Raw genomic sequence first — 13,954 nt, 5'->3', positions numbered from 1 at the left:
TGTGTGTGTGTGTGTGTGTGTGTGTGTGTTAGGGATGGAGGGATGGAACAGAGAACCTTTTACAGTCTAAGCAAGTGGTCTGCTATTAACTTACCTCTTCAACTCTGTCAGTAATTTTTATTTTTTCCAAAAATAGTTGTTATTCTAAGATGGAGAAATTTTTATTATATCTACTTACTTTGTAGAGTTCATTGTGATCTGTTTAATGGATTATCTCATTGCTGTAGAGAACTACTTGAGGACCCAGCTATACCACTCCTTGGCATATACCCAAAAGATGCTCCAACATAGAAAAAGGACACATGCTTCACTATGTTCATAGCAGCCTTATTTATAAATGCCAGAAGCTGGAAAGAATCCACATGTCCTTGAGCAGAGGAATGGATACAGAAAATGTGGTACATATACACAGTAGAGTACTATTCAGCTATTAAAAACAATGACTTCATGAAATTTTTAGGCAAATGGATGGAACTATAAAATACCATCCTGAGTGAGGTAACCCAATCACAAAAGAACACACATGGTATGCACTCACTGATACGTGGCTATCAGCTCAAATGCTCGGAACACCCAAGATACAATTCACAGATCACATGAAACTCAGGAAACCAAATTGTGGATGCTTCTGTTCTTCTTAGAAGAAGGAACAAAATACTTATGGGAGGAAATGCAGAGACAAAGTGTGGAGCAAATACTGAAGGAAAGGCCATCCAGAAACTGCCCCACTTGGGGATCCATCTCATATACAGTCACAAAATGCAGACACTATTGTACATGCCAAGAAGTGCATGTTGACAGGAGCCTGATATAGCTGTCTCCTGAGAGGCTCTGCCAGAGCCTGACAAATATAGAGACAGATGCTCTCAGCTAAGCATTTGACTGAGCATGGGGTCCCCAATGGAGGAGTTAGAGAAAGGACCAAAGGAGCTGTAGGGGTTTACAATCCCATAGGAAGAAAAACAATATCAACCACCCAGAGCTCCCAGGGATTAAACCGCCAACCAGAGTGCACATGGAGGGACCCATGGCTCCAGCTGCATGTGTAGGAGAGGATGGCCTTCTTGGGTATCAGTGGGAGGAGAGGCCCTTGGTGCTGCGTAGACTCAATGTCCGAGTGTAGGGGAATGCCAAGGAGGGAGGCAGAAGTTGGTGGGTAGAGGAATACCATCATATAAACAAGAGGGATGGGGAAGGACAGGGAAAGGGGATAACATTTGAAATGTAAACAAAGAAAATATGCAATAAAAAAAGAACATGCCACTTTTATGTGCTAAAGAAATACATAATCAATGTGCCTCGTGATGTTTCTGTCTACAGCCAGACAAATACAGTCTTCAGCCCAAATCAAATAAATTTCTCTTTGAAATAAACTATGGTAAATAAAATAAACTATGGTTCACCTGACCCATCAAAATGATGCTGACAAGATTTTGTTCATAGTTTGCCATTACAAGACACTCCAGTCACCCCCAATTTAAGGTCAGGGTGCATTACAGAAGAATCCGCAGAAAAAACATTAAGAATCAAAGATTGGGGGGAAGAAATTAAAAAGCTATTATCATCAATATAATTTTGCTGTGACTCTCCTGAAGTCTCAACAGCTGTAGTTTTATTCAAAGAACTTGCATGAAATAGGACCAGTAAAAGATTTATTCACACGTGACAGCAGGGTCCAAGGAAAACATACTGTCCAAGGGCCTTAGTGACCATGACCAGATGGTTGGTGGAGTCAAATTCACCTTGGAATTCACTGATATAACTACTGTTGCTAATACTTCAATGAATCACCTAGCAAAAACTTAAGAACTGAAGAGAAAGCCATAAAAATGGTATGGGGATTTGGTAGGAGGAGGGAAGGGGAAAGTGAAGAAGAAGGGGTTAAACTTTAGTGTGAAGAAACAGCTCACACAATCAACTTTCCAGGGCTTACAGAGACTCACAGAGATCAAAGTGACAATCAGGAAGCTTGTATGGCTCTGACATACAACAGACATGTTATAGTTATGTAGCTTGGTATTTTGTGGCACTTCTAACAATGGCAGTGGGAGGCTATTTCTGATTATTTTGCATCTTTTTCCTACTACTAGGTTCAACCTTAATATAAGGGGAAGTGCTTAGTGTTATTTTATGCGGTGTTTGGTTGATATCTCAGAGAGACCTCCCCTTTTCAGAAGAGAAATTGGAAGAGAATCTGGTGTAGATGGGAGTTGGGGGAAGGGACCGGGAAAGAGGAGGGAAGAGAAACTGGTTGGAATTTATCAAATGAGAGAAGAATTTTGAGAAAAGAATTTTTTGAGTGAGAAGAATGTGAGGCTGTTAAGAAATAAATTAATAAAAAATTGGAAAACAGAATACAAGGAGAAAAATCTTAGAGTGGTAACCATGGAAATTCTAAGAAGGCAGATGAGAGGAGATGATGAGGCCTCTAGAAGTTGACAAAGAAAGGCAGAGAGTTGGGGAGAAGAAGCTGGTAAGAGAGTCAACTGAAAATACTGTGTAGCAAAATTCTCCAATGAAACCTAGTACTTTTGCATTCTATCTTTGGAAATTAAAAGTAAAACAAAAACAAAAACAGTTATAATATCCAAGTAAGGGGAGTGTTTAGAGTCTGTAGACTATAAAATTCTAATGCGTGGACAAAAGGCTATAGAGAAACCAAAGACAGCTATGGACATGAAGACAGAAAATTTGAAAGATGGAATACTCAGAAAAGCCTGTTTCTTAATAGGAAAGTTGAAGGAATGACCTTAAGAGTAAATGTTAGTTTCTAGTTAGGTGAGGGAACTAGATAATTACATCTGTCAGCAAGAGTGCACAAGATGACTCCGTGGTTGCTACCAAGCCTCACAACTGAGTTGGAGCTGAAGGATACACAAAGTAAAAAGAGAAAATTGACTTAGGTACATTGTTCTCTGATCTCCATATGTTGTCTGTGGTACAAGTATATACTTGTACACATACACATAAACACATACAAAAGCAATAAAAACATAATTTTCAAATATATCAAGTGGATAACTCCTAAACTTTTCACATGTTTTTACTTACTTTATGGATAAATATTGTATATACTGATCTGGGGATGTTACCAACCAGATATTACAGGAGTCAATAGACAGAGGCAAGACAATTAGGAATTAAAGACTGGCTTGTGCCACAGCGTGATATAAATGCTAGCCTGAGGTAAAGAAATTTTATTTAAAAATAATATGCCAAAATGTATTAGGTACATGTAATGTATTAGGTACTGATACATGGGTAACCCCACATATGTACTTTGTTTGTTATATGTTCACTTGAGGTTTTCTCTTTTATATATTTTCTAGTATTTAATCTATCATTATTATCTCTCGTCATCATATTAAGCAATTCTATTGAACCTTATTCTTCTTGCCTAAGTAAATATATATTGAAATATATATTTCCTTACAGATTATGCAACATAATTAATATCCTGAGCTAACTGATACATGGGTGACCCCACATATGTACTTTGTTATATGTTCACTTGAGATTTTCTCTTTATATATTTTCTAGTATGTAATCTATCATTATTATCTCTCGTCATCATATTAAGTAATTCTATTGAACCTTATTCTACTTGCCTAAGTAAATTTTCAGATTGTGATCAGCATCACTTCAATTTCTCCATCCATTCTAGCCTTTGTTAACAGGCATTATTATTATTATTATTATTATTATTTATAAAGTAAGTATATTGCAAGATTTTTTTTTAAGTTGCCACAAACATGTAAGATATTGGGACAGTTCTATTAATACCTGACCTGTTTCATCTAACTGTATCTGTAATGTTTTCCTATGTGTTGTGTTTCAACTGCAGGCTTTTCTTTTTCAAAAGACAAGACAATATTTCTCTTTATTAATCCTTTCATGGACACCTAAAAGCATTGTTTTGATACAATGAACAAGGGAGAGTACGTTGACATCTTTATACTTAAAACTTACCTAGCTACCAAAAATTTTTTCCTAACTACAAACTGAGTATCATTTATATGAAGTTATTAAATCAGTTGAGAATACATTCTCGCCGGGCAGTAGTGGTGCATGCCTTTAATCCCAGCACTTGGGAGGCAGAGGCAGGTAGATTTCTGAATTTGAGGCCAGCCTGGTCTACAGAATGAGTTCTAGGACAGCCAGGCTTACACAGAGAAACTCTGTCTCAAAACAAACAAACAAACAAACAAACAAACAAACAAACAAACAAGAATACAGTCCCACGGATAAAGCCAAAAACCAGAGAGAAAAGAATAAAGCCTCTTTGCAAAATGTAGATGCATATACCTATAAGTAGATTAAATTTGGATTAAATAATGACTACTAAAAAGATCCCGATTGTCTTGAATTAACTACTTTTTGTCATTGTGACAAAATACCCAACCTTAAGCAAATTAGAAAGGGAGAGGTTGATTTTGCCTCAAAGTCTTTTGGAGGGGCAATCAGGATAGATGAAGCTGCTTTATACATGTTGACCTGTCTGCTTTAGCTTAATCATATTGCCTTGTTCTCAAAATGCATGAAGACCTTTGCGATAGCTTAGTGACCTATACCTTCCAGCAATGTGCTACACACTATAGTATTCACAGTCTTCTATTGCAGCACCACCCGTGGTGAGTATGGATTTGTATCAAAACACATGACCTGGTAAACAACATTTCATAGTTTGCAAATGGAAGCATCAATAGAAAACATTATTGTTGAGAAAAAAAAAAAGTAGCATGGAATCTTTTCAATAGCTGGTAAGCAATATGCAGATGCAGAGTACAAAATAAATTAATTTTAGTTTTAATTTGATAATTAACATTGTAATCTAATAGTGAGCAATTACCCTTATATCTGAATGGAGATTAAAGAAGCCAATGTTTAATATATTCATAATCAAGGGCTTGTAAGAAGAAATACAACAAAATACATTTTGGATTAGGTCATTCATTTGTGTTCCACATTTATATGACATCATAGCTTGCTCAATGCTAAAATATAGTATAACCTTTAAGAGTTTACTGGCTATTGAAAGAGATCTCTTTATTATTTCTATTTTCCTATATTTAATTTCTTGACTATAATAGATACTCAATAAATATCTATTTGATGAAATCCTCACAGGAATGGCTTTTTTGTTGAGATAAAGCAATACACATTTTTAAAATAGTTCTTGAAAAAAAATGTGAATCATATGCTAATGAGTTTTAAAACTTTTAGCAATTCTCTATTGCCTACCAAGTGAAGTCTGTTAAGGGAAGTCTCATGAATAGAGATGTACTTAAAGGAGAGAACACTCTTTATAACTCGGGAAATGGATGACATGAGTAAGAGTCTAAGCTCTGGTATACCTCTTAGGAGCCTATTAAAATATTCCAGCTGCGATGTATTGCAGACCTGAGTTATACCAGCAGTGGTGGAACAGGAATACTATTACTGAGGAAAAATTGGTAGGACTTGACCACTGATTAGATGTAGTAATGTCATAGATGGTGACTATCATTTCTGATCTCAGTGATGCTGAAGCGCTGGGGCTATTAATGAATAATGTAGGCAGGAGAAGGAAAGAATAGTTCAGGGGCAATAAAATGATTTGTGTTCTGGACACATCTTTTAGATGACATCTCAGAATTGCTTATGTGTGCCTTTAGCATGCTGTTATCTTCTTTAAGTAAAAATGATGTGACAGTGGCTCATTTCCTTTTAAGTGAGATAAAAGATGAGAAGAATTATTCTGCATATACTTTATCCCCTTAAAAGGGCTTGCATATCTACCATTACATGCTCTTGACATTCTAAAATCTAGAGGTAAGCTTCTGTTTTCTATGTCAATCATTGTTATCTGCATATTTCCATGTCATTTAATATAAGACATTGAGCATTAATGGGTTATCTGAGGAAGTTGGTGTAGTGTTTGACTTTTTCTTAACTATATATGAACACATATCTACTCACACCAGAGGGGGCAATAATGGCAGAACAAAAGCATTCATTGTCTGATGTTATTTGAGGCCTACTCTACACCATGAAATACATACTCAAAATTCTTTAGGTAAGTAGCCCAGAGACCTGGAAAGTAACCAAATATTTCTTCCTTTCTTTTTGTTTTAAGTATCAAAAAAGAAATTCCTAATAACATTTTGTTATAAAACTCCTAGAAAAAGTTCTTATGCAGTCATCATCAGAGAAATAATTTCTATTTGAAACACATAACTCTAAATGGAATGTGGAGAACTTCAAGTAAGAGGAGGCAGAGAAAGTATAAGAGCCAGAGGGGATGGAGGGCACCAGGAAAACAAGGCATAAGAAACAAATGAGTAAGATTTATATGAACTCACAGTGACTGAAGTTGCAAGCACAAGGCCTACATTAGATCCTCTGTGTATATATTATAGCTTTCAGCTTAATACTTCTAAGGGAAATGTTTTTCTTTTTTTATTAGATATTTTCTTCATTTGCATTTCAAATGCTATCCTCAAAGCTCCCTATACCCTCCTCCCACCCTGCTCCCCAACCCACCCACTTCCTGGCCCTGGCATTCCCCTGTACTGGGGCATATGATCTTTGCAAAACCAAGGGCCTTTCCTCCCATTGATGGCTGACTAGGCCATCCTATGCTACATATGCAACTAGAGACACAGCTCTGAGGGGTACTGGTAAGCTCATATTGTTGTTCCTCCTATAAGGTTGCCAACCCCTTTAGCTCCTTGGTTACTTTCTCTAGCTCCTTCATTAGGGGCCCTGTGTTCCATCCATTAGATGACTGTGGGTATCCACTTCTGTATTTGCCAGGCACTGGCATAGCCTCACAAGAGAGAGAATCCTAAGTGTGTAGAAGAATGGGTCTCTGACTCTTGTGTCTGCTCTTGAAGCACTTTTCTTTTGTTGGATTTCCTTGTCTGACCTCCATGTGGTGGTTTGGGTTTTTTCTTATTCTCCTTTTATTTGGTCATGTTTGGTTGTTTTCTCATCAAGTCTGTTCTTTCCTAATGAAAGACAGGGAGGGAGTGCATCCCAGAACAGAGAACAGTTGGTAGTAAAGGGAGGATACACTATAAACAGTATATATTGTAAGAGAAAATATTTCTTTTCAATAAAAAGAAAAAAAAATGGGAAGAACAAAGAAGAAAACACATTCCAAAGAAGTCCACCTGGGAAAATCAAATATATTTCTTAGGAGTGATTATATGTAAGAACATGGGCTCAATGCATTGAAAACTGAAAAGTTCTTTTATGACAACTTGAGAAAGAGTGTCTCCTTGGAGCTCCCTATACAGATTTTATGTATAAACATTCTTTAATCTTCTAAGTTTTGTTTACTTTCTTAGTATCACTAAGCTTCCATCTAGCATGAAGTGTTTCTATTCAAAGGAAAGTACTGTACAACTTGAAGAAGAAGTAAGCTTCACTTCCTCTAAGAGAGTGAGAAATTTCTCTGTGCATTATAAATACAAGTTTGAATAAGAATAGATTTAATCTTATGAAGAATTCTTGTGGGAAAAGTCTTTAGTGAAATAATTACATGTACGTGGTTGTTTATTGTTTAGATGATTAGTACCCCATGAAAGGGATCCTTAGATTTATGCTTTGGGGAGGATATAACACTTTATTAGGTAAAGAGTTATTACATGTGCTCAAGTCATTGAAGGCATACCTTTGAAAACATAGTGTAACCTCGGCACCTTCTCTTTCTTTTGCTCGGTGATTATGGGGTAAGCATTTTGTTTTGCTGCAAGAATTCATAATGTGAGCATTTTTTTCTTTTGTTTTGTTTTCCAGAATAAAATGAGTCCACCATCTATTAACTTAAACCTTCAAATCTGTGAGCTCAAGTAAACCTTTGCTATTAAAAGGTTGGCTATATCTTGAGGTTTTTTGTTTGTTTGTTTGTTTGTTTGTTTTGTTTTTAATAATAATATTAAACTTGACAAAGAAACTGTCTGAGATTTTGAACATGGTGTGTAATTGTCATTGAGGTCAATGTCATGGGTTGTCATTGTCATAATGAATTCATGAATCTGCCATACTATTCAATAATCTTTACCATATTCATTTGGCATGGTAGGATATGTAACAAACTTTCTGTGATTCTTTAGAACCACATTTCCTCGCATCTGGGAAATTGTTATTCATTTTTTGGCAAAGTCAACGACTCCTATCGTATTCCTCTCCTTCAGTTCACTTGTCATAATTGAGAATTTAATTCCACGTATGTAATTATTTCACTAAAGACTTTTCCCACAAGACTTCTTCATGGGATTAAATCTATTCTTATTCAAAATTGTATTTATAATGCTCAGTATAAGCAATTACAAAGGAAAAATATCAAGTAGATATGCATTGAATAAAAGTGGCTGAAAGATAATCTCAATATGAAACAGAGTTTTGAGTCTAATATATACTATTTCATTGTTTAACTGCTTTATTAGAGGTTTATTTCACTATCAGAGAGTTTATAGATTAGAATTAAGACTAAGAAAAATTTATTAAAGGATTCTTAGATATGTAAGTCTCTTCCTTAAATAATAATATAACCTTAGATAAAAAAGAAAGCTAATGAATGTAAACCCATAATACATCTTCCCTGTGTCTTTAATCTGAGGGTAAATTTAGCATAAATACAGAAAGAATCATTGATCTACTTATATGCATGAGAGAGTTTGTTATAAACACTTATTTTTAGAAATTGTTATTTTCTAACCACACAATAAATTACTCCTGTTTGCATAATAGAATTGTTTGCTTCTTTGATTTTCCTTTCTAGATCAAGACTTAGTAATATTCAGTCACACTTGAGATTAGTGCCTTTTCACTAACTATAAATATAAGGTATATTTACCTATTTTATTTTTTAATACTGGTGAAGAATTTCATATTATTTTCCTATACTTCAGAAAAAAAATCATTCAGAGCTTAAATGCAAATGTCAGTGAACAATTTGGGAAATCTGGGTGGAAAAACTCCATGAACTATACAAAGCTGCCTTGTGCTATGTCTGACACGTCCAATAAATGTTTAAAAGATAGATGTTCAAGGGGATGCAAAATTTAAACACCCTAATAAGATCAGTAGAATGAATACCTTTTTTAATTTCACATTGTTTGACATACATATCTATTTTATGTTTGTCAAGAGGATTTTTTCAAATTAATTCATTCAGTTCAAGTTTAAAAAAAGAAACTTAGGTTCTAAGGATATTGCTCAGAGATTAAAGTGCTTGTGTACAAGCAAGAGGATCCAAACCTTGGGCTCATAATCCACATACACACATTGGTCCAAGTACTTGCATAGATTTATCTACCAACATGTATATAAAAGTGCATACACACATGAATATCACAGCCTACAAAAATAAATAACTTCATAAGAAATTATTGAGGTTCACATTTTTTTAGTCATTTATTAGAGCATAGGCTTTTAAAAGAATTCAGTCATATAATTGCACAATTAAGTGAAAAAATATGTAAATTTAAAATTTAGAATTTGTAGCAGGCTTGGTTTCTTTCTTTGAACAGACAACACACAGAAACTAATGATACAAATAAATAAAAATAAAAATGATTTTTAATGGTATGCAGGAGGATGCATTTAAACATCTCTCCCAAAGGAAATGATAACTATAAGTAATATATTTGTGAATTTTGTTAGGTTTTTTGAGTATAGCCTAGTCTATAAAAATATGGAGATGATTCTACATTTCAGACTATGAATATTATAAGGGTTAATACTAATAAAATAGAACACTATTTAGTATAAGAAAACACTCCATGAGTGGCATTGTATATCACTGCTGTTTCTTCTATTAGTATTTTAAATATTTGAGCTAACAATAGAAAGCAAAGTGATGAAAAAAGAATGCCGAAACTTTATTACCATGTTTTAAAATGTTTGTATGAGAAAAACGATTCTTCTGAAAATTCTTAAGTTCAAAAGCCAGTATGAGAATTGCTAATTAAAATAAGATAAAATTTGTCTTTGAGCAGAGCAGAAAACTGAACAAGAGAAGACATCCAACCATTCAACATATAGACCCTTAAAATTAAAAACTGTATAGACAAAGACATACCTTTTAAAAATAATGTTGTACCCATTAGCCTTAGAGTTACAGAGTCAAGATAGAAAATGTCCTTAGGAATAGACTAGGGTAAACAATGATGACAGCAGAAACTTTGAGTTATATTATTAAGGTTAAACTATCTTTACAATGTGTCTTCTAGAGAATATGGAATTCTGTCATGTAGGAGGACAGGAGCCAACCGCTCATACAGAAGTGAATGAGTACACTCAAAGATCTATAAGAAGAGGAACAAAAATAAGCACTCTATTTTTTTAACCCAAAGTCGATTGAAGTTGGGGGGGGGTGGTATTCTAGTTTTCTTTCTGTACTGTTGTGATCAGGACCAAAAGCAAGTTGGAGGAGAAAGGGTTCACCTGGCATGTAGGTGATAGACAGTCACTGAGGGAAGCCAAAGGAGGACAGGGGTAAGAGGATGCTACTTGCTGATTTGCTTTCTCTGCGCATTCAGTACAACCTTTACTCAGGGATCATACCCTTTACAGTGGGCTGGGCCAGCTAACTCAAGTTGTCAATCAGGAAAATGTTCTAGGACATGCTCACAAGCAAATATGATGCATAGAATTGCTCACTTGGCAATTCTTCTTCCCATTTATGTCACATTGACAACCAAGATGAGCCATGAAAAAAAGAACTAGAAATATCATCTGATTCAACTTCCATAATTTAATTTTCTTACATAGAAATATGTGGAACATAACAGTAAAGCATAAAACCTGGTTCTATATCTATCATTTTGATTGCTGTTAACAAATTGTTTTAGGAGTATTAATATTCTGAGTTAATGAACTCAGAGAGGCTACACAAATAAGTAATCTACCATGTAGATTAAATCTGAAAAGGGACATAAAATATACTGACATCCACACCGGATAAAACTGTGCAAGGTTTATTTAGTACAGCACACCTGTGTCCCAGAAGTTATGTGCCTGAAGGAAATAATTTCTTTAGAAAAAAGCCTTATGCACTTTAAGCATAATTAGAATCTCCCTGGAAAATCTCTAAAGCCTTTCTTGGTAAAATTATTGGTCATAATCCTATATTACTTTCTATTGAACTAAAATAACAAACTCTGTTTTTTTCTACTTTAAATATGCTTCTAGATGCTAGTATTTTTTCATACTAATCTTAGAAAGTCAGACTTAACTAAGAAATGCAGCCATATGGCTTTGTCATTATTGGAAAAGTACCTTAAAAGTTTTCTTTAATGGAAAAATATGTGATAACACACAAAATACAAACAAATAAGTAAGACTAGCAAACTTCCTAAAGGCATAATAAGGCACTTCCTTTTATCATAGGTTAAAGTTTATTTTCAGCTACTCATTTTAAAAATATGAGTGAAACTTTGTAGAAGACTTTTAGAAATAAAGGCTCTCCCAACCCCTGTCCTGACTCCTGAATGCTGTGAGGAGGATGGGACCATTCTACAGGTGGTATAGGACCTTCACATGAATTCATTGCTTTATGAATGAACTCCAGTAAGATCAAGTATGTTGAAGATGATGTAGGCAGAAGTGGAGATAAGGAATGGATATCTACGTCAAAGTCTTTCAGTAACTTGATCTCCAATATTTTACAAAATGTTGGGGAAGCCAGTGGGGGGATAATTTAAAGTTTGCAAATGTGAGACACATACCAATGACTCTGCTAATAGTGGTTTATAACATAGGCTTCAAATAGCAGAAAAAAATGATAGGAGAGGGGGCAACTCAGATAACTAGAAGAAACCAAGGAGCTGAACGAAGGTCCTAATTACTACTTTCCTACTTGATGTATGAAGTAAAGAACAATGTTCTAATTTAGGCCACAGAGAGCAAATATAGAGAAGTTATTCAACTTTTTAGGCAACAGGAAGTTTTCGTCATTTTTCAAAACAAGATGTTTTTCCAAATAGTGGTTCACAGGACCCTTCTGCTGATTTTGACTTTGCAAAGGAAAATTCTCAAGTTTAATTAACCCTGGTGATTAGAGTATTAAGTTATGGAGTATTTTGCTCAAATACGAGGAAAGCTAGGTTGGCAGTTCCAAGATGCATCGAAGGTGGTTACACTAGGAATAGGCTACACTTTTGAGACTACCCTCACCACTGATCCCTTTCTATTTCTTTGGTCGACATTTCCTCACCCCCATGTCTTGTGGCAGTCACATTGTCTTGGTCCTCCATCAAGCTTATCAGATTTGTTTGGTTAGAGCCACCACTCTTCCTTTTCCTGATTTTTTTTTTCTTCACAGTATATATATTTTTTGTGATTAATGTCTTACATGTGGGTTTGCATGTGGATGTCACATTCACATACAGTCCCTTCATGACCAGGTTATAAAAGATTAATAAATCCAGAGAGGATATATGCTTTATCTTCTAAACTTGGAAAATTACAAAAGGAAACCCATAAAGTGAGGAAAGAAAGAAGGAACGGAGGAGGAAGGGAGAGAGGAAGAGAGGTAGGAAGGAAGAAATGAATGAAAGAAGGAAGGAAAGAAAGATGGAAGGATGGAGGGAGGAAGGGAGAGAGAGAAAGGAAAGGGGAGAGGGAGGGAAGAAAGGAAAGTAGGAAGGAAGAGAGTATTTGTCCTGTTCTGTGACTAGTGTTTGCTTCACTGACTTTTGATTAATTATTTTGTGCCATACCTTTTCATTCCCCTTGCATTCTCATAATAACAAACTTTTTCCAACATAGTAAGATATAAATAATGTTTGAGTATGAAAAAAGATCTGAAAGAGCAGGATATTACATGGGGCTACCAAAGTTAGAGCTAAAAATGGTGTCACTTTTGTTATATGATGTAGAGTCAGAAAAAAATGAAGGGTAGATCAACTTTCTGCTCTAAGTCAATTCTGCTCGACTACAATGGCACTGATTGGATAACCATCATTCAGCAAGTACATCAATCACTTTCAACAATAAAACAGCAAATACAACATCTCATCATCAAAAACAACAACAACAAATCAACAGAGCCAAGCTCTTAACCCAACCTCTATTCTTGTTATTCAGGAAGCAAAAGTAAGTGGACCTCTGTGCATAACAGAATAATCAGGGCAACATATAATATCTTGTTTTTGGAAATAAGCAGTGGAAAATTTGAATGTTCTTTATATTTCCTTTAACCATATGTCTCAAGATATTATGAAATAAATTCTGCCTATAAATAAAAGGAGCGCCTCTTTTGTGAAATTAAATTAATGTTCAATTCCAAAGATCACAGGCAAGTTTTCCTTCTATCTTCAAAGATACAATTTTATTAAAAATTTTATCTGTTTTGTTTGAAATTTTACTTGTTGGTTTTGTTTTCATCTGAGTTTTACTAAGCAAGTTCAAACTGAAAACCACAGTTCAGTCTCTATCCAAGAAATTCATATCAACTGTCTAGCCCTATTTTAATGCTTTGTTCTCTCTAAAGAGAAATATATATCAGCATACCTATATGTTCCATACATTGTGAACATGCATCTCCTGCCAAAATCCAAGAAGATATTTGATTTATCTTAGTCAAAGTTAAGGGAAGGAAAACTTTATTTCCACGTCAATTAAGAGGAAAAGAGGAGTTTTTATATTTCTCTTTGCCCTTTCAATGGACTCTTACTATTGAGAACTAACACTAACAACAATTTGGAAGGAAAAAGGCATTAATTTAAAATTGTTTATCAAATGTTTGACTAGCTGAAGATTTTCATATGAGCATATATTTTCCAAACTGAAATATTAATCAGTGTAAATGAAATATATGTATGTGTGTGTGTGTGTGTGTGTGTGTGTGTGTATACATTTTTGTTGTATGACACAATGGATACAATTATGCACTATGGTATAATATTTATTTGCAATTGGAATTTTTCTACCCATACAATTCAGGGAAAAACATGGCTAAGAC

The sequence above is a fragment of the Mus pahari genome, chromosome 20 (genome assembly GCF_900095145.1).
Source record: "Mus pahari chromosome 20, PAHARI_EIJ_v1.1, whole genome shotgun sequence".
Lineage (NCBI taxonomy): Eukaryota > Metazoa > Chordata > Mammalia > Rodentia > Muridae > Mus > Mus pahari.
The sequence above is the reverse complement of the archived record's forward strand: the minus strand, read 5'-3'. Positions refer to the sequence as shown.